General features: G+C 46.6%; 1 long non-coding RNA gene and 1 pseudogene across 1 annotated transcript; both read left to right on the top strand.

Annotated features, from left to right (window-relative positions):
* Positions 1-383: 383 nt before the first annotated feature.
* Positions 384-17,861, top strand: LOC147455526 (uncharacterized). The gene is made up of 2 exons (XR_015188485.1): positions 384-773; positions 17,411-17,861. It is a non-coding gene; the product is annotated as an uncharacterized LOC147455526 (long non-coding RNA).
* Positions 9,069-12,617, top strand: LOC147455527 (uncharacterized; annotated as a pseudogene).
* Positions 17,862-21,723: the final 3,862 nt, after the last annotated feature.

Here is a 21,723-nt window from a genome sequence, read left to right as displayed (position 1 = left end):
ATTATCATTACATGGAATCTTCTCACATCCAATTGAAGATTACATTTTATTTTGAAGGATTGTTAAAATCCTAAAGTTCCTCACCCTGCTCTGCTGGTGGAATCGAACCCATACCCTTGCACTCATTTAGGATTATGTGAGGTGAGTCATGAGAGCCTCGCTGGCCTTTGTTGATAAAGGACCCACGGGCGGGCGGGCCGGCCGGGAGATTTATATAGTTATGGAGTCGCTATACCTGCACTGGCGTGCGATAGGCGGGTTGGATAAGGGTAATGAGGATGGGCGGGGAGGCCCTGCTGGGGAGATCCGACGGCCTAAAAACAACGCGACGTCGATCGTGCACCCTTGCCGTCGGTCGCTCCACTCACACCGCGTGTCACTTATAAACAAGACTCGCGGCCGGGGATGGAGGACGTTTCAAGCAAGTGTTTCAAATAAGTGTGCCCGTTTCCAAGGTTTTTGATTTTGCCCTTTCCCTGGGAGGGCCTGAGGCAGCTCAGGCTTCGTCAGCACTGACTCGCTGAGTGTCGCCGGCAGGAGGATTGTCGGGCTGCGGTTCTTTTTGGAGGAATCGGGACTCTCGAATCAGGACTCAGGACAGCAGGAAAAGGGACCACGTGGCGACGGTGGCTGACAGTGTGACAACTTTTCATGCGCACTAGTCCGAAACCTGCAGAGGTGATGTGTCACCTCGGCACGTGCGTCTTTTATGAGCGCCGGCGGCTTCTTACATGCCATCATACCACCATTACAGCTCCTCGACCTCGTTCATTGTAAGATTTTACTCCCCCTTTACTCTTTACTATTATTAGTAATCCTGGCCCCCCACCACCCATTTCCAAAAGGCCTATGTCCCACGCAGTGTTTCAGAAAAATCAATTTCACAAACACTAAATTCCCTTTAAAGTTTAGAGTTCAAGTCTTGAGAGAGTAAGAGCGCTGTGAGCCCTAGCTTAGCCATGGCAGACTGAACGTCTTTTCGATGTCCTCTCTCATCCCCTCTAGCTCGGGGGGGTGACTCCCTCATTTCACCCCATTACTTCCCCTCATGCCGACTCCGTATGGAGCCTGTCAAATCCGCTCCCTCATCGTCCCTTGCTCTCCCAAAACTTGAACCCTGCATTTCAAGTAGACCCGGGTCCTCTCATCTGTTTGCGCAACAGCTTTTCAACAATCTGCCTCAAGCAGTCGCCTCTCAGCTCCGCCTCTCAGCTCCAGGAGACTCTAAGAGGAAGACAAGATGCCATCCCAAAGGATGCTTTCTATCCGCCGTCAGGCCCAAATAAGAGCTCTGTTGCGCCGGGACTTGCTTGGTCATCCCGTGATGGTACCCCGAGCTTCTTCGGTGGACACAGCAAGAACACTGATGGGGACCGCGGCGTCCAACAGACACAAGAGGTTTGCCTATGGTTATCCTTCTTGCCTCACAGGTTAAAAAAACTGAAAAGGACCTTGAATCGAGGGCCCTTATAGGTCTTATTGCTGGTCCACGTCCCCCAGTTGAAGTCCTCAGAGCTTGGGTACGCAACCAGTGGGGAACACGAGGCTGTGAGGTGGAGACGATACAGGCCCTCCCCAAAAACCATTTCCTGTTCATGTTCAAAACAGAGGAGATGGCTTTTGAGATATTGAGCACTGGTCACAAGGTTGTCAGATCCTCGCCTCTATGTTTGTTTAAATGGTCCAAGGGGTTTAACCCTGACAAGTCAGCTTTGGAGAACTACCTTGTTTGGGTAGAACTCCCGGACCTCCCCCTCCACCATCGTCACCACCTGCGGCTCATCGGAGATCAACTCGGGAAGGTGCTCGGTGGCAAGCCCCAGCGGGAGTTCAATCCCTCATGGCATCCCCAGATGCTAATAGAAATGGACCTCTCCCACCCCCTACCTGAGGCCATGATTTTAGCCACTGATGAAGGGGAGAGGATGGTACAACCTATAATCTACAAGTACCTTCCGAATGCCTGTTTCCATTGTGGGACAACCGGTCACTTTATCAGAGAATGCCCCATAAATTATCCCCCTCCTCCCCCTCCCAAGGAAGACCCCCCTGTTGCCAAGAAGGTTGACCTCAAATCACCTGCTTAGAAAGCTGAAGGGTATGCTCCAGCAGCCACCAAGACCTCCAGGACCCCTGCCGGCAAGTCAAAAGGCAACTGTCCGAAATCCAAGAATCACAATCGGTTCGCTCTCCTTGCAGAGCTCCCCTTGTGGGAAGAGTCCGACGTTTCCGACTCTGGGTCTGAGCCAGACGAAGGAGAAATTGGAGCCACCCCCAAGGAAAAAGCCTCTGGCGAGGCTCTTCCCCCTCTCGAACTCCAGTTGGAAGTTAGGTCCAAGGTCATTGACCTCAATCATGCATCCCAGGCGCCTTTACAGGAATTGAATGCAAACATATCCTCAGAACCAATGGAGATAGTTAAAGACAATAAGAGAAATCATTCTGCAGCGACTAGTACCCCCACCAAGACCCAACAGAATAAGGGTAAGAAGAAGTCCAATCAATGAAACTCTTGTCGTGGAATGTAAAAGGGATCTCGGATCCTCTTAAAGCCCAAAAATACAGAGCATGGTTGAAGGGCAATCCAGTGGACATCTGCTCTCTACAAGAGATTAAGACAGTAGGAGAGGATCTCGCCAGGCGGCTAAAAGAGATTTGCCCAGAATTCTCGTGGGTAGTCTCTACTCATGTTCGAGGAGTTGGAGGTACTGCCATTGGGCTAAAGAAAGAGCTGGCTGTTGGGCTGGATCGAGCTAGACAGTTTGAATTCTGGTGTGCTATCCCCTACCCCACCCCTTTAATTGCCTGCTTGTTTCAGTTTATGCTGGAGGGTCCACAAGCAATCGAGCCAAAATTTGGGAGGAGATCTCATCCCTTCCTGGCCCTATGATGCTCTTAGGGGATTTCAACATGGTTGAATCCCTAGATGATAGATATCTCAGGATGGGTCAGGTCATCCAAGGTGAGGAGAAGATCAGGTGGGAGTCTTGTAAGGATCTTCTTGACTTATCGGATGTCAACGTTCAAGGCGAGTTTACCTGGCAGAATTATAGTAGGGGTCATCTAGCCAGGAAAGCGAGACTAGATAGTGTTGGCGTATAAAGCCCAATGTGGTCGCCCAGGTAAGTGGGCGGGCTGCCAGGTATGTACACATATTCTTTTGTAAAAACCTAATAAGAACTCACTATGCTCTACACATTACAATAGAGCGAGTTCACCATATCATCTTGCTCTTCTTCTCGCACTCTCTCTCGTGTCGCACTTCCGCTCGTACTCCTTCAACTGGTATCAGAGCTCAGATCGAGGCTCGGGGCAGCACTGCAGGAGGCTAGAGTCACCAGCTCAGATTGGAGTGAAATTCGATAGGCGAAGACACGGCCCCAAATCTCGGCCACCGTTCGGCTTCGACAAAGGTCTGCGCAGGCCATTTTCGACTACGTGGTCTCGACGGGTGCAGATCCGACTCTGCAAATTTGGGGTTTTCGGCCTACGACTGGAGGTGTTGAGGATATCGACACTCCCACAGTGCTGATTTGTGGTTGTCTACACATCGAAGGACGGCTCACAGTTCTTGGAGGCGTGTCACATACGACACGTGCGCATCTACACACAGACTGTAGGCGACATCCACTAGTTCATCAGGTAGCTTGTGTTTGCTACTTGATATTCCAGATTTCTTTCTGACATTGCAGGTACTTCCACATGGGATGTATTGTCAGAGATGATGTATGTCTGTTGAGGGTTTGCTGGCTGTGAGTCACGCAGCAAACAACCGCCGCAGCGGTTACAGCATACAGTGGGAAATTTGTGGATGTATGACTTTGTGGGAAGTCTATGTATTGTCAGATTTACTGCAGCCTTTGTTGAGGGTCGAGTGAGGTTTTATTGAGTTGAGGGATTCTCGAATGTTGAGATCCTTTCGGTGATACAGGTCTTGGAGCGATCCCTCGAGCACCCTTAGATAGGCAGCTAGGATGTATTGACTGTGAGTTAGACAGTTGGGATTGCATCTTTGCTTTACTACCGTTGAGGCATTGTCGCAGTCTATGCTTACAAGACAGTGACAGGACAGTGAGAGACAATACAGGTGCAGGACAAGTTTACCCGCAGCTTACAGTGTCAGAGAGACAATGTTTTTTTGAGCTTTTTTTTGGTCTGTTTTTTGAGTACACCAGAGCCATTTTACAAAGGAGACTTTGCCGAAATTTATGCAGAATCTGAAGCTTTCTTGGTTCATTTGACAGGTTGATATTGGTTCAGAGGTCAGTTTACAGGGGAAACTCTGCTGAATTTTTCCCAGGAAAGTAAACTACTGTGAAGCGTAGCTATGGCTGGATCACAGGACACTGCTCTTTACAATATCAAGAAGCTGGATGGAACCAATTTTCCATTGTGGAAGCAGCAGATTTGGCACGTGTTGGTACAAAAGAAGCAGATAAAACCTATAAAGCTCAAGGGGATAAAACCAGAAGATATGGACGAAGATGAATGGAGCGAAATGGATGAATTGGCACTTTCTACCATTATGCTGACTTTGGCAGAAAGCGTTTACTTCAATGTAGCAGACGAGATGTCGGCTTATCAAGCATGGTTAAAGCTGAGTGATCTTTATGAGAAGCAGAGTGCAGCTTCACAGGTATACTGGCTTAAGAAGCTTGTTGACTTGAAGATGAAAGAAGGGACACCTATGTCCAATCATTTGAATGAATTCAACACAATCTACAGTCAGTTGTCAGCTCAAGGTGTCAAGTTTGATGAACCTGTTAGAGCTATGTTCCTGTTGATCACATTGCCGGAAAGTTGGGACACTTTTCGCACAGCTTTGAGTAATTCTGCACCTCCAGATGGTTTGAACATAGCAGGTGTAAAAGGAAGTCTGCTTACTGAAGAAACCAATAGAAAGACAATGGACAAAGGCAAAGGAACAGCCTTAGTTGTCAGGGGAAGGACCAAAGAAAAGTACAAAGGTGGAAAGAGGAATCAGTCTCGTAGCAAGTCCCGCAGTGCTAAAGGCAAGAGTGACATAGAATGCTACCATTGTGGGAGGAAGGGTCACATGAAAAGAGACTGCAGAGAATGGAAAGCAGAAAAAGGTAAAGAGAAAGCTGAAGACCATGGTGAGAAGAACAAGTCCTCAGTGAAGATTCAAGAAATAAATGTGACAAACACTGTTGCAGAGGATGACAGTCTAGTGTCAGGAGACATCTACTTCTTGAAGAATACAATGGACTCAGCTCTTCTTACAGCATCTGATGGAAATGCACTGAGTGACTGGATTATAGACTCAAGGGCATCACTTCATGTGTCTCCAAACAAGGAGTGGTTTACCTCTTATGTGCCCACTAAAGATCATGTTCGGCTAGGCAATGGGCAGACATGTGAGATCTTAGGTGTTGGAGATGTTCAATTGAAGTTTCAGAATGGCTCTTCTTTCACGCTGAAGAATGTGAGACATGTTCCCGCAATTACAAAGAGCTTGATCAGCACAGGTTTACTTGATGATGCTGGCTACGTCACCACTTTTGGACAGAACATGTGGAAGATATCCAAGGGTTCTATGATAGTAGCACATGGAGTAAAGTCTGGAGGACTTTACATGATTTATGTATCAAATGTCTCTAAAAATGTAATCAATGTAACCGAGAAGCCGAACGTTTCTTTGTGGCATAGCCGGTTAGGACATATGTCCAAGAAGGGAATGGAAATCTTGTCTCGTTCTGGTTATTTGCCTGGCTTTTCATTTAATGATTTTGAATTCTGTGAACATTGTCTGTATGGTAAGCAAACGCAGCAGCCACATAAGCATAGAAGCAATAGAAGAGATACACAGTTGGCACTTGTTCATAGTGATTTGTGTGGACCTATGCCTAACCTATCTCTAGGGGGAGCTTCTTACTTTATGACATTTATAGATGATTACTCGAGGAAAGTATGGGTTTACTTTCTCAAGCACAAGGATGAAGCGTTGAGTTTTTCAAAACGTTTGTGACACTTGTGGAGAATCAGAGTGGCAAGAAGCTTAAATGCTTACGCACTGACAATGGTGGAGAGTATGTTTCAAAGGACTTTCAGGACTTTTGTGAGTCAAAAGGTATAAAACGTGAACTTACTGCTCCTTACAATCCTCCTCAAAATGGTGTTGCTGAGAGGATGAATAGGACCATACAAGAGAAGGTCAGAAGTATGTTGTCTAATGCACAATTGCCAAATGAATTTTGGGCTGAAGCTGTATCAACAGCTGTTCATCTTGTAAATAGATCTCCTAGAAAGTTTTTACAGAAGGATTCAGTGCCAGAGATGGTATGGTCAGGCAAAATGCCCTCATACAAGCATCTCAGAGTCTTTGGCTGTGAGGCATATACTCACGTTCCAAAGGAATTTAGGAACAAACTTGAGCCAAAGAGTAGAAAGTGCATCTTTCTAGGCTATGGTAATTCTGGTAATATGGGGTACAGACTTTGGGATCTCGAATCCAAAAAGGTTTTCCGCAGCAATGATGTTCACTTTAATGAATCCAAATATCATTCTAAACCAGAGAGGGTTGAGGAGATTATAAGAGTTGTCTTCCAAGAAGATGGACCTGCACGTGCAAGACAAAATGTCAGGGCTCAAGAGGAGCAAGGACAGGATAGAGTGGAACCACAGGTTGTGGCTGAGCCTGAGCCACCTATTGTGCGTAGATCTGGACGTGTCACGCGACCTCCTGATAGGTTTGTTCCATCTATGAACTATGTCATATTGACTGATTGCAATGAGCCTTCATGTTATAAGGAAGCAGTGCAAATGAAGGACTCCGGGAATTGGCAATTGGCCATGCAGTCAGAGATGACAGCTCTGCATAAAAACAAGACATGGAAGCTAGTTAAATTACCACAGGGCAAAAAGGCTTTACCTTGTAAATGGGTTTACAGGTATAAGATCACCGCTCATGATAGTCAGCCAAAGTACAAAGCAAGGCTTGTTGCCAAGGGCTTTAAGCAAGAACAAGGCATTGACTTTGATGAAGTCTTCTCTCCGGTGGTCAAGATGACTACATTGAGATGCTTTCTTGCATTGGTTGCCATATTAGATTTGGTGTTGCACCAAATGGATGTCAAGACAGCGTTCTTGCATGGTGATTTAGATGTGGAAATTTACATGCAGGAGCCAGAAGGGTTTGTTGAGAAAGGCAAGGAAGATTGGGTATGCCAGTTGTTAAAGAGTCTTTATGGCTTAAAACAATCACCGAGGGCATGGTACCATAAAATCCACAAGTTTATGCTTTCTCAAGGCTACAAACGTAGTGAGTTCGATCACTGTCTATATACAAAGAAGGCTAAGGATGGTAGTTGGCTGATCCTTATTTTGTATGTGGATGACATGTTGATTGCTGGCAAGCACTTGGAAGAAATTTCAGCTTTGAAGTCAAAGATGGCAAAATCGTTTGACATGAAAGACATGGGTGAGGCAAGTCATATACTTGGTATGCGCATTGAGAGAGACAGATCAAAGAAGTTGATTTGGTTATCTCAAACAGAGTATATTGACAAGGTTTTGCAACGTTTCAATATGGAGAAGGGAAAGGCACTGAGTGTTCCATTGCCACCATATGTGAAACTTAGCAAACAAGATTGTCCTGTGTCTGAGGAAGAACAGGCTGAAATGGATAAGATTCCATATGCGTCTGCAGTGGGTAGTTTGATGTATGCAATGATTGCTACTCGCCTAGACATTGCATTTGCAGTGGGAGTAGTAAGTCGATACATGTCAAACCCAGGCAAGAAACATTGGGAGGCAGTGAAAGGAATATTGAGATACCTGAAAGCTACAAAGAGTATGCGTATATGCTATGGGAGTCAGGAGCTAAGTGTAAAGGGTTTTACAGACTCAGATTATGCAGGTGACTTAGACAACCGAAGGTCAACGTCAGGGTATGTCTTTACATTGGCTGGTGGAGTAGTATCATGGCGTTCTAGATTACAAGATTGTGTTACTCAGTCTACTACAGAGGCTGAATATGTTGCAGCATCAGAGGCATGCAAAGAATCAATTTGGCTTAATCGACTAGTAACAGATTTGGGAATCAAAGAAGAGATGCCTGTGTTATTTTGTGATAGTCAAAGTGCTATACAATTGGCTCGCAATCCAGTTTATCACTCAAAGACAAAGCATGTGGATGTGAAGTATCATTTCATGAGGGAAATGCTCGAGGATAAGCAACTTCATCTTGTCAAAGTTCACACCACAGAAAATCCTATTGATCTACTTACAAAAGGACTTCCCTCAGAGAGCTTTGCGCATTTTTGCAAGCAGTTAGGTGTAGGGTAGTACATCACTTCTCTGCATCTCTTGTATATTAGCTTGTATAGTAGCTTCTCTCACACTTAAAGTACCACATTGGACTTTAAGTGGGAGGTTGTTGGGGTATAAAGCCCAATGTGGTCGCCCAGGTAAGTGGGCGGGCCGCCAGGTATGTACACATATTCTTTTGTAAAAACCTAATAAGAACGCACTATGCTCTACACATTACAATAGAGCGAGTTCACCATATCGTCATGCTCTTCTTCTCGCACTCTCTCTCGTGTCGCACTTCCGCTCGTACTCCTTCAGATAGATGCTATGTTTCGGCATAAGTGGCCAACAGTTTTAACAGGGTCAAATCTAAACCCATATACACCTCATGCTTGTCCGATCATTACCCCCTCCTCTCCACATTTGATGATAAAGCCAGTAAAATTCGTAATAACTGGTTTCACACTGACCCAAGCCTTTTTTCCAGACCCGAAGTGATTGATAGCATGAGAAGCATCTGGACTAGTACATTCTCTTGCTCCTCCTCCCCAGCCAAAGCATGGTGTAGTGCAGTAAAGCAAACTCAAAAGCTGCTCATCAACACTAGGAAAGAGGTCACCAGATTAAGGAAGGAAAAAAGAGATCATGTCTATGCAGAGCTGTGCCTTCTTGAAAGTGATCAAGCCCATAACCCATCCCAACAAGACAAGATAAACTCTCTCAGGGCCCATCTTCAAGAGGAAGAGGACCTAGCTCTACAACACACTAAGCTATTTTTCAAAGAATGGTGGGCAGGTAAAACCGATAGGCCGTCTAAGGAGATGTTCCGCAACCTGAGAAAGAAAAATGCCGGGGAACTTGTTCCCTGGCTCCTCACTGGGAGTGGTGTTGCTGATTCAGAGGAAAGCAACCTAGAATTCGTCAGAGGCCACTTCGAGACTGTATTCAGCCCCAAGGAGGTTATTTCCGAGCAGGTGGCAGCCAACAGAAGAATCATTTGGGACTTCAGAAAGAGGGTCATTCCTGCTGATGATGTGGCTATCATTGACTCCCCTCTCTCCTCAGCAGATATCTATTCTGCAATTGAATCTCTTAAGCCCAATAAAACCTCGGGGCTGGACGGTCTCCCAGCTGAGTTTTTCCAACAATTCAAAGGGATCATTACTCCTTGCCTCCTTCAAGTCTGGGAGGAGTCTCTCAAGTACCACGCTCTTCCAAACCTCATCAACACTGGAGTTATAAAGCTTCTCCACAAAAAAGGGCCAAAGGAAGATATTAGCAATTGGAGACCCCTCACTATGCTCAAGTCAGCCTACAAAGTATTTGCCAAGTCTGTTGCTAATTGAATCTCCATCCATCTGTCAAAATGGCTTAATGAGGAGTAGAAAGGGTTCATAAAAGGTAGGAGGATCCTTGAGGTTGTCATAGCCCTCTGGGAAGGGGTTGAATATGCTGAAGAAACGAAGCAGGACTACGTCTTTATTAAAGTAGATTATGACAAGGCCTATGATAGACTCGAGTGGTCCTTCATTTTAGAAAGTCTCCACCACATGGGGTTTGGCCAGAACCTCTTAAGGTTCGTCAAAACGCTCTTTGGGAATGCCCATGCAAAAGTAGCCCTCAATGGGATGATTTCAGAAGCATTCGTTCTGAACAGATAAGTGAGACAAGGCTGCCCCTTGGCCCCCCTACTCTTTGCAATAGCTGGAGATGGGTTTAACTGCCTCATCAAAGGCTGGATGCAGAGAGGCCTCATTCAGGGTATCTCTTTGCCAGGCACCTCCAAACAGCTCTGCCTTTCTCAATTCGCAGATGATACGAATGGATTGCTCAAGAATGAGGAGAACTCCTTGAAACACTTTTGGGAGGCTCTAGACATTTTCTGCTCAGCCTCTGGCTCGAGGATCAATCATGCTAAAACAAGAGTGAGAGCCTCCTATTCCCCCATCCCTCAATGGCTGCTAGACCAAGGTTGCCAAGTGATTCCTGATGGTCAAGTGTTTAGGCTTCTTGGTATCCCCTTGGGGTTCGGAGTTACCATGAGGCAGAGATGGGCATGGGTGATGGACAAGTTCAGAAGCAAACTGAATAGGTGGATTGGTCTCCAAGCTAACATAGTGGGAAGGGTCTTGGTCCTTAACCATTTCATCTCTGCCTACCTATTATTCTTTCTGTGCTGCTGGCGTCCTCCTGACTCCCACATCAGGGAAGCAATCAAAGTGTGCAGGAATTTCCTATGGTCTGGGGATCCTTTTAAAAGAGGTGCTGCAAAAGTCAAGTGGGATGTTTGCACCCTGCCTAAGTCTCTTGGAGGACTGGGCATTCGAGATCTTGGCCAATGGGCGGATAAAATTTCCTCCAAATTGGTCATAAGAGCTCTTGACCACCCGGAGGCGGAGTGGGCTAGACTCTTGTTCAAAAATCTGAAACTTTTTCACATCAAAGGTGCTCCCAAGTGGAACGATCTACCATGGATTACTATTTTCTTTGGCTCAGAACCTGTCTCCTCCATGGGATCCCACCTTATCAAGTCAATTTGGGAGGCATGGAATCGGTACAAAAGTAGTTTAAGGTACAGCTCGACATCTAGGAAAGGGGAGATCATCCTGGAGTATGGGTCTATCTAGTGGTCCAAACCCCCAATCCCCCCTATCACAGCAGCCCAACTGAGGACAGCAAGGAGAATTCATAAAAAAGGACTACAAAGATGGGTGGACCTGTGGAATGCTGACTCCCGCTCTTGGTTTACTGGTCACCAACTTTTCACACGTTTCCATCTTCAACCTTGGGAGGTGCTCCTCATAGAAAGAAGGATCTCTGATTTTCCTTTGGAGAGTTATTGGATCTTTGAGGCAAATCTAGAATCTACCAGTAAAGATCTTTGCTGGCAGGGAGGTGCTGCTCTTACTAACCCTCCTAACCTTATCAAGCCCTGTGACCCTCCCCTCCATGTCACTCTGAACCGCAGGTGGCACGTGTCATGGGATAGAAAACAATGGAACTTTAAGTTCTCCTCCATTTGGCAGAGGCATATCCAGCCCAAACAGTCAGTTCTGATGTGGCTAATTCTGCATAAAGCCCTGTGGACAGGAGAGAAACAGAGAAATACTGGGTTGGGTGATGGGATTTGCACCAGATGCCAGCAACACTTAGAAGACATACCACATTTGTTCATCAATTGCCCCTCTAACCTCAAAATTCTTGCCCCCCTGTTCAAAACCTTGGGTTATGTACCTAGTTGGAAGCAATTTCTACTAGGGGAGGGGACCACAATTCTTCACGAGTTTTGGCAGAGGAGTAGAGCTGAGTTTCTGTGGGTGTTGTGGACCTATAGGAATATTCAGCTGTATGGTAATGTTGGGGCTCATCAGAATCTAAAAAGCATTTTCTTTGGATGTAATGTGAAGAACTCCACCCTCCTCATATCTCAGTTGAGGATCTATCGAAACCGGATGGCAGTTCTGGGTGATGCCATGCAGTTCTATTGCCTGCAGAGCCCACAAGCTCAACAACATCTTGTCGACAATGGCACCCTGGAGCTAATGCATGACTGGCTAACGGGGCTAGTGGATGATGTGAACGACCTTGCAGTCAAGTATGCAGACGCTCAGATCTTCATTTCACAACTACAGGCTGAGATTGATAGATTGTAGGGCTTTATTATATATGATGAGCCCTCATGGAGGACCATCAGATTTTGTATCGATGTATGTTCTATCTTTCTGCTCCTTCCTTGGGCACCCAGATGTAATTTTTTTGGACGACTCTAATTAATTCACAGCGCGTACTTGGTTTAAAAAAAAAAAAAAAGTTTAGAGTTGGAAGGTACCAGCCCAGAAGATAAAGTGGAAGCTCGTTAGTAGAAGCTTTGTAACCTTAGCGATGGCGTAACTACACTCGTGTAACAGCGCTGTCTTCTCGCTCCCACTTTGCCCTTGGTGAGATGACCTCACAAGTCATCTCACCCGCTCTAGCTGCTGACACAAGATCCCCCAACATATGGACGTCAGGCAGGTTATCCCATCACTCATTACTCCGAAACAACTCCCCGGCCGCCCACGCAGGAGGAATAAATGGCTTTCACCAACAAGGTTTTACTCACTTTAACCCTACTGTAGCTTTTCCCAACGGAGGTGACCAACTCCCGCATGACAGTGCAAGCAAGCTCGAAGCAGCGAGACTGGTTCGCCATGATGCCCAGTTCTTCACCTAGCCATCCTCTTCCAACCCACCAACATGGACATATCCTGGGCCTACTGAAGGCATTGCCGTTGCAACCGCCCATAATGTTGCCCCAGAGCCTCAACCAGGAGGAAGCAGAGGCACTGCTGCAGAAAGCCCTGGCAAAACTCCAGACGGTAAGCCTCTGGTCACACTGCCCTTTGTTCAAGTTCAAAAAACCAAAACTGATTTAGAAAACAGAGCTCTAATTGGGTTCTTAGTTGGCCCACGTCCTCTGGTTGACGTTCTGAGAGGATGGATTAGGAATCAATGGGGGTCTATTGGGGCAGAAGTGGAGACCATACAGGCCCTGCCCAAGAATCAGTATGCTTTTGTTTTCAATACTACATATATGCCCTTCAGGGTCCTCAGTACGGGATAGTGGTTACTACGAACGTCTCCTCTGTGCCTATTTAAATGGCACAAAAAGTACAATGCAGAGAGAGATGCTCTCTCGCATTTCCCAATTTGGGTAGAATTCCCAAATCTGCCACTGCACTTTCACAATCACCTACGGGTAATTGGCTCGTAGCTTGGTAAGGTCCTAGGAGGCCGCCCAGCGGGATTACATCCCCTCATGGCACCCACAAGACTTGATAGAGATGGATATCTCAAAAGACCTCCCACAATCGATGGTGATTGCTCTGGACGATGGGGAATACTTTGAAAAGCCCTTGATCTACAAGTACCTACCAAATGCCTATTTCCATTGTGGAACTAAGGGGCAATTTGTGCGTGACTGACCTATCAGAAAACCGAAACCAGTTCAAACCTCAGCTAGCTTTGAGAACAGTGATGGAAAAAACCAGGCTCCCAGTGACGACAAAATCCAGGCTCCCTCGCCAGCTATCCCCCTCAGGTCACTAGGGTGGAGCGGCCCCTTGCCGAAAAATAGACAAATGAGAGAGTCAAACCTAGACCCCCCAACAAATATGCATTACTAGCTACACTCCCTGAATGGGAAGACTCGGAGGTGGCCGACTCTATTGGGCAGGACTCGGAGGAGGATGACAACACAGAATCTCGACTGGAAGATCAGGTTAACAAGGCAGACAGAGCTACCGCCATTGATTTGAACAAAGCCTTCAAAAACAATGAGCACAACAAGGAGAACGTTGTCCCTAGCCAGGTAGGGAACCCCGATGTAGTCCCTTCACCTATGGAGGTTCACGAAGATAATCAGAGGAGTCACAACTCAGTAGCTCAGCCCTCACTAAGGGCTTATAATAAAAACCGCAAAGACCGAAGAAGTAATACATGAAGGTGCTCTCTTGGAATATAAAAGGGTTGTCAGACCCTAATAAAGCCAAGAAGATCAAAGCATGGATTAACAACTAGCCGGTAGACATCATATGTTTACAAGAAATGAAAACCGCAATGCTGGAGCTCAGTCAAAGACTTCAATCGATATCTAAAGAACATCAGTGGCATCACTCAACTCACTCCAGAGGATCAAGAGGGACTGCCATGGGGCTCCCCCTGAGCTTGAAGATTAATCATCAATGGTCATCAGTAGGAGAGTATTGGGTAGCACTAGCCATCGAGTCCCCAATCAACTGCTTGATGGTGTCTATATGCGGGAGGGCCTGTCAAAGACCGAACCCAGCTATGGAGTCAGCTTGCTCATCTCAAGGGCTAGATCATCCTATTTGGGGACTTCAACATGGTCGAGTCCATGGAAGACTGATACCAAATGAAGGGGCAAATATTGTCAGGTACTGAACAGCAAGAATTGAGAAAACTTAAGGAGCAATTAGATCTCTGGGATGTAGGCACTCCCGGAGAATTCAACTGGCAAACTATTCAAAAGGAACGCTTGCCAGAAAGGCATGACTGGATAGGTGCTATGTAAGCATGCCACTGGCCAGGCAGTTCAATAGGGTAAAAGCAGCACCAAGACTCACTTCTTGTGCATCAGATCACTACCCATTGATCATCACTTTGGATTATAAATGTAACAAAATCCGCAATCATTGGTTTTACACCGATTTCTCACTCTTTCAGCTAGGGGAAGTACATGATAACATCAAAGCAATATGGGTTCAAGCATTCTCAAAGGGCATCCCACCAGCCAAAGCTTCGAATTTGGCTATAGCCAACACTCAACATTCTTTGGCTACCTTTAAGAAAAGGGTAACTGAGATAAGAAGAAAAAGGAAAGACTCCATCTACAACAAGCTAATAGAACTAGAATCATATAGCTCAAAGGATGTAGACATCCATACTAAAATATCCACGCTTAGGCATGAGCTTAAGATACAAGAAGACATTACTCTTCACCATACAACAATGTTCTTTCGAGAATGGTGGCAGCAAAGGTTGACAAACCGTCCAAGGTAATGTTTAGGAATCTTAGGAAGAAACATCAGAGAGAATTGGTTCCTTTGCTGTTAGGCCCGAAAGGAAAATCCACTTCTGAAGAGGCTAATTTAGAGCTAGCCAGGGAGCACTTCACCCAGTTGTTCAATCCCCCCGAAGAAAAGATGAGGTTGTTACTCTCACAAGGGCAATCATAAGGAAGTGCAGGAGGAGAGTGGTCCCACCTCACTTGAGTGCACAAGTCGATTTGGAGCTCTCGATAGGGGAAATAAAAAGGACCATCGATGCTCTTAAACCAAAGAAGACCCGGGTATTGATGGCCTCCCAACCGAGTTTTATCAAATATTCAGAGATGTACTTGCACCAATTCTACTCCGAGTATGGGAAGAATCAATTAAACATGGGGCCCTTCCAATACAGCTCACAGGTATTATTAAACTGCTGCACAAAAAGGGCCCCAAGGAGATTCTCTCCAACTGGAGACCCTTAACAATGTTCAACTCAGCCTACAAACTCTTTGCTAAGGCCATAGCTCTCATGATTGCCCCAGTTCTCTCTGAATTGTTGGGCTCTGAACAAAAGGGTTTCATCAAAGGTCGGAGGATAATGGAAGCATTCATAGCCATGTGGGAAGGGATAGAGCATGCGGGGGATTCTAATCAAGACTTCTTCTTTGTCAAGGTTGACCTTGACAAAGCCTATGACAGACTAGAATGGTCATTCATTCTAGAGTGTCTAGTCATGATGGGGTTTGGCCCTAGGATAGTAAGGCATGTTCAAACTCTTCTGGGAAATGCCCAAGCCAGGGTAGCATTAAACAACGCTTTGTCGGATTCATTCTCACTCAACAGATCAGTCCGACAGGGATGCACTCTAGTACCTCTTCTCTTTGCCACTTCAGCTGATTCTCTGAAATGGCTGGTGAAAGATAAGATTCAAGAAGGCAGCCTTCGAGGTATCACTCTGCTAGATGGGAGGCAGCAGTGTCTCTCCCAATTTTTTGATGACACAAATGGGCTTGTACAGAATGATGACAATTCCCTGAAAGCCTTTCGGGAGTGCCTCAATGTGTTCTGTACAACATGCGGCTCTCGGATCAATCATTCCAAAACAGGCATCAGAGCATCCCATTCTCCTCTGCCAAGTTGGGTGGTTGAGCAAGGGTGCTCCATTATCCAGGATGGCACTATTTTTATATTATTAGGAATACCTTTTGGGTTCAGAGTCACTATGGCACAAAGGTGGCAATGGGTTATGGAAAAATTCTACTCTAAACTTAATAGATGGATTGGGTTTCAAGCTAATTTGGCAGGAAGGACTGTTTTCATCAAGCACTACATTTCATGCTATGTACTCTTCTTCCTCTCGTGCTGGAGGCCCCCAAATTCCCATCTAAAATACATAACTAGGATCTGCATGAACTTTCTATGGTCAGGAGACCCTCTTAAGAAAAAATTGGCTTAAGTTAAATGGGAAGTTTACTGTCTTCCTAAAGAGCAAGGGGGCCTGGGTCTCACCAACATAAATCACTGGGCCGACAAGCAGGCAATGAAGCTCATTCTCAGAGCCCTAGAACAACCCAAGGAAGAATGGGCCTCACTTTTATTTTGGAAACTAAACCTGTTTCAAATCTGAGGAGTATAGGGGTTCAAAAACCTACCTTGGATCACTATTTTCTTTGGACCCTTTGATGTGGTAGCAAATGGCTCAGACCTACTCAAATCACTTTGGAATGCATGGAATAGATACTGAAAGCTACTGAGAATAAATTAGGAGTCAAAACATAGCTTTCATCTCAAAGCAACAGAGTCTATGTGGTGGTCTTTCCCCGTAGTTCTTCCTCTCAATCAGAGGCAACTTAGGACAACCAAAAGGATCCAAAGAAGGGTATCATCTCATCACTTGGAGGGATCTGTGGCACAGAACAGAACATAGGTGGATGTCCAACATGGAATTACTCTGCAGATTCCATCTTCAACCCTAGGAGTTGACCCTTATCAATACACGTACAACCATGTTCCCTGAAGAGATGGAGTGGACACTCTTCAATTCACCCAAGGCACTATATTGGTCAAGGGGTGGTTCTCTTTCTAATCCCCTAAACCCACCCCAAGCTTTGCAACAACCTTTACACATTATTCTCAATAGAAAATGGCGTGTCTCTATGGATAGAATACAATGGAACTTTAAGTTCCAAACACTTTGGCACTTAGATACCCCTGCCAAACACTCTGTCCTGCTATGGTTGATCATGCATAAAGCTGTTTGAACAGGTCATAAAATGTGGGTTGCAAGCATGGGGGGAGGGACTTGTAAGTGATGCAACCAAACTCAGGAAGATACACCTCACCTGTTCATTAACTGTCCTTCTAACACAACTATTTTAGCCCCTCTTATAAGTGGTTTAGGGTTCACTCCCAGCTCACTCCCAGCTGGAAACAAGTCCTAATTGGAGATTCAATTGCTCTCTTCTCAGTAGTATGGAATAGGATCTGGGGGGATTTTTTGGATCATTTGGAAAGAACGGAACAATTGTATGTTTGATGAGTCTTTCCAAACTAAAAGTCTGAGAGTGTTTTTTTCACATTTTCTTGTGCAGCTTAATAAGCTCAAATTGGAACAATGCCGGATATATCAAGCAAAATATAAAGTGCTGATGGACTACATGAGCTGCTACAATAGCGCCAATATAAATAAACTACAAGAACTTCTGCTGGATGGGTCTTATTTGCATCTGCAAAGAATGATTGATGAATGCAAATCGGATGGAGAGAAGCTGAAGAGACAGTTTGATAATGGGTTGAGGCTTATTGCCCATTTGCAAGAGTTTGTTCCTGGGGGGTAGCAGTTTGGGTGGCAGTCCTTGAATGAGTAAAAGAAATGTGTAGTCCTGACTTTGGCTATAGAATAGCCCTATGTAATTTTTTGTATGCTTCCACTTTTTGTAAAGAGTCCTTGTTAGGCTGCATTGCGGAGATACTATCAGAGAATGTATCAGATAAATGTAATTTTGTCCTTTTCTAATATAAAATCTCTCTTGCCCTTTATGGAAAAAAAAAAGTTTAGAGTAGATTCAAAGAGGACATTTTGCAATTTTACTCTATTTTCTTAAATTTTTCAAGCGGATCTTCTCCTTCTTCCCCTCCCTTCAATCGGCTGTTTTGATTTTTTGATCGGCTCAAGGCTAAGCTGAGGCACACATTTCTCAAACACTGGTCCCACAGATGACGATCATACAAATCAAGGTTTGCCATAAGTTTTCTTTTTCTGAAGAGGGTGGAACTTAAATTAAGAAAACAATGAAAAAGTACATGGATTGCCAGTTGAGGTTGGGATAGCTCCAAGATAGCAAAGCTTAGGACACTAGATCCCTCATCCTCATCCTAGTATTTAGGCACACTTCCAATGTTTCCATCTAGTGGACTTTTGAATTTTAGTAGGAGGCATACACTCAAATGGGGCTTCACGAGTTACAAAGTTTATGGGTGTTGCAAGTCATGTTTGAGCACCCACATGGGAAAAGAAGATGTGACGCCCCAGTTTCTGGGCGCGTCGGGGAGGGGGCCCGGCGGGGATTCATACCCGCGCGCAGCCGAGGGAACTTCTACCTTCAAGGGCCCGGTGGGGATTTAGACCCGCACGCGGCCGAGGGGACTTCTACCTTCAAGGGGCCCGGCGGGGATTTATACCCGCACGCGGCCGAGGGACGAGGTGTTGCTTCAAGGGGTCCTGGCGCGGACGGCACCGGCTCAGGAGGGCCCGGCTCGGACGGGACCGGCTCGGGTCAAGTTGCCTTCTCGGGGGCCCGGCTCGGACGGGACCGGCTCGGGCGAGGTTGCGTTCCATGGGTCGACGGCCGTTTGTGTTTCGCGGGTCTTCGCGGGTCTCGCGTCTCGGGTCCCTAGCCCCACGTAGCCTCAGGCTCCGCCGCACCGCCGACGGGTCATAGCGTGCCCCGGGGAACCTTGCGTGGAGTCCCCACGGTGCGCGAGTGCGTGGAGTGAGGCTAACGTGCCTAGGTGGGGGGGTCCCCTCCCGTGGCCGGTCTTCGGGAGGCTCATACCCCTTATATACACCCCCGTTTGAAGAGACTTCGACGACCGCGTCGAACGTGGGACAAGAGTGCTCGGCTATGCATGAGGCCGTGGGGACAAAGGGGTGCATATAAGTGCAAGTGATCAAAACTGTTCCCAAAATGCAAGTAAGTAGGCATGCTTTGTTTTTGTACTTTTTGAAAGTGAGTGAGTGAGTATTTTTTTTGGGGTTTTGGCAGAAGGCTGAAAAAGTATGCTTTGAACACCCAAGTAGAATTCCCCGTACTTGAGCGTTCCCCGAATAGGTAACCCGATGTGCGCGGAGCCACCTGCTGCGTTGGTCCGCGCGGAGGCTTCTTGAAAGCCGAATCTGAAAGAGCGTTCCGTCGCAATGCAGCACTTGCGAGTTGGTCCCTGTTTGGACGTCGTTTGGATCTTCAGCTCAGCATGGGCCACAAAACGTGGCCGGGGCGCGACGAACACCGTTGGCTTGGTTCGTCGCGTTTTTGGTCTTTCTCTGTTTTTGTCATAAAGAGCCCTGTCTGGCTCGTATCTGCCTTTTCTTCATGTGAAGAGCCCTGTCTGGCTCACATCTTTGCTTTTTGTCATGTGGAGGTGCCCGGCTCGGATCGGGGCCGGCGCGGGTCACGGGTGACGGCCCGTTGTTTGGACGCGTCACGAAGAGCCCTGTCTGGCTCGCATCGTTCCTTTTCCTCATGGAGGTGCCCGGCTCGGATCGGGGCCGGCGCGGGTCACGGGTGACGGCCCGGTGTTCAGGGAACGTGTCACGGTGCGGAGGGCGTGTGGTTGCTTTCTGGAGCTCTCTTCACCAGGATTTTGACGACCCGGGCCATTGCGGTTGGAGTCGTCGTGAGTATCGTGCGCGTCGGGCACGTTAGTCTTCGGCTCGTTTCCAGGAGCTCGTTCTTGAGCTCTGATACCAAGTGTGACGCCCCAGTTTCTGGGCGCGTCGGGGAGGGGGCCCGGCGGGGATTCATACCCGCGCGCAGCCGAGGGAACTTCTACCTTCAAGGGCCCGGCGGGGATTTAGACCCGCACGCGGCCGAGGGGACTTCTATCTTCAAGGGGCTCGGCGGGGATTTATACCCGCGCGCGGCCGAGGGACGAGGTGTTGCTTCAAGGGGTCCTGGCGCGGACGGCACCGGCTCAGGAGGGCCCGGCTCGGACGGGACCGGCTCGGGCGAGGTTGCGTTCCATGGGTCGACGGCCGTTTGTGTTTCGCGGGTCTTCGCGGGTCTCGCGTCTCGGGTCCCTAGCCCCACGTAGCCTCAGGCTCCGCCGCACCGCCGACGGGTCATAGCGTGCCCCGGGGAACCTTGCGTGGAGTCCCCACGGTGCGCGAGTGCGTGGAGTGAAGCTAACGTGCCTAGGTGGGGGGTCCCCTCCCGTGGCCGGTCTTCGGGAGGCTCATACCCCTTATAAAGATGCATGCTTGAACACATAAGCATTCCTCTCGAGCCATATAAACCAAATAATTTTTCCCCTCCAAATGTTCCAGAGTGGCACATTACGTCCTTTACTGTTTCCAAGGAGATTTTTGAAGACTTTCCTGACTTGGAAAATGAAATTTTATAGGAAATGTATAACAAGCTTGTTGAATTTACACTTAAACTAGATGTGAGCACAGTCTTCAATTTGGTTAGTACATCTAGAACATTTTCCATTGCTTATTCTAGCTCTAAAAGCTTTTACACCAGTCTAAATTCCTTGATGGATGATCAACCACAACATGGTATTGTGTTTGTTGGCAATGGGGTAGGCCCATAAGCACTTAAACCTGTAGGTCCACTGGTTGGAACTCCAACAGATTTTGCACTTTTTCTTAATATTTTTATTTAATCCAGATTCCACTCCCCCCTTAGGTTTGAAATGTTTGAAAATTTCATGAGCCATGTAAGAGGTTTAATTGGAGCTTGAGTAGCTATGGTAGGTACCTCAATCTTGGCCATGCACTGTTTTCTCTTTCTAAGCACCAATTTGAATGATGGATAACTCCCTTTGGATAGAGTGAGCAATCTTCAACTTTCCTTTGATAATTAGGTCTCCCCAAGACTTCACACCTGAAGCATCTATGAGTTTGTTTGCATGTACCCTTTTTAGCCTTAGCTGCAAAAACTCTAAACCAAAAGAAATCAAGAAAGAAATCAAGAAGGAAAGACAAGTGGTTAGTTAAAAATTATTTGAAAGGCTTCCAAGAGCGCTTGATAGCGTTCCAAGCCTTCACATCCTACAAACAAGTTTAAATCCAACTGGAAATAAAGGGACAAGAGACATGAAGGTATCTCTAAACTACATACTATTCCAAGCTTTATCTTGCTTGACATGAGCTCTAGATTGAGGAGATCAAGTCGTCCCTTCTCTTTAGGCAAACAACATATATTCCATGCAAACTTGGGTAAACTTTTTTCATCAATATCACCTCCCCATAGGAAGTTTCTGTTGGAATTAGGGTTGCAAGAAAACACACACCTTGGAGAAGATGAAGGAAGCTCAAGGCACACAGCTGAGACTGTATTACTTACTGTGCAATGGAAAGATGGATAGCCCTAGAGTGATGGGCATATATATCATGCACGGGGGAAAAACCTCCTAAAGAGGGGAAAAATGCCCCAACGGTCCTAGTGTGTTCACACACATCACTACCACATGTATATGGTAACAAAGCCCCCGTGGAGTGATGCGGTGAACGAGAGATGGCACATGAGTAAAGGGAAGTGCCATGCCATGAGGACATGATCAATACACAAAGGGGAGTAAGCCCAAAGCTTTGTGGAAAGCTTCGAACATCTCATGAGACAATGCCTTTGTGAAAATATCTACAAGGTTGTCCTCTGTTGGCACATAAGCCAAGCTGATC

Source organism: Adiantum capillus-veneris, chromosome 6, assembly GCF_014529385.1.
Source record: "Adiantum capillus-veneris isolate H3 chromosome 6, ASM1452938v2, whole genome shotgun sequence".
Taxonomy (NCBI): Eukaryota; Viridiplantae; Streptophyta; class Polypodiopsida; order Polypodiales; family Pteridaceae; genus Adiantum; species Adiantum capillus-veneris.
The sequence above is the reverse complement of the archived record's forward strand: the minus strand, read 5'-3'. Positions and strand labels throughout refer to the sequence as shown.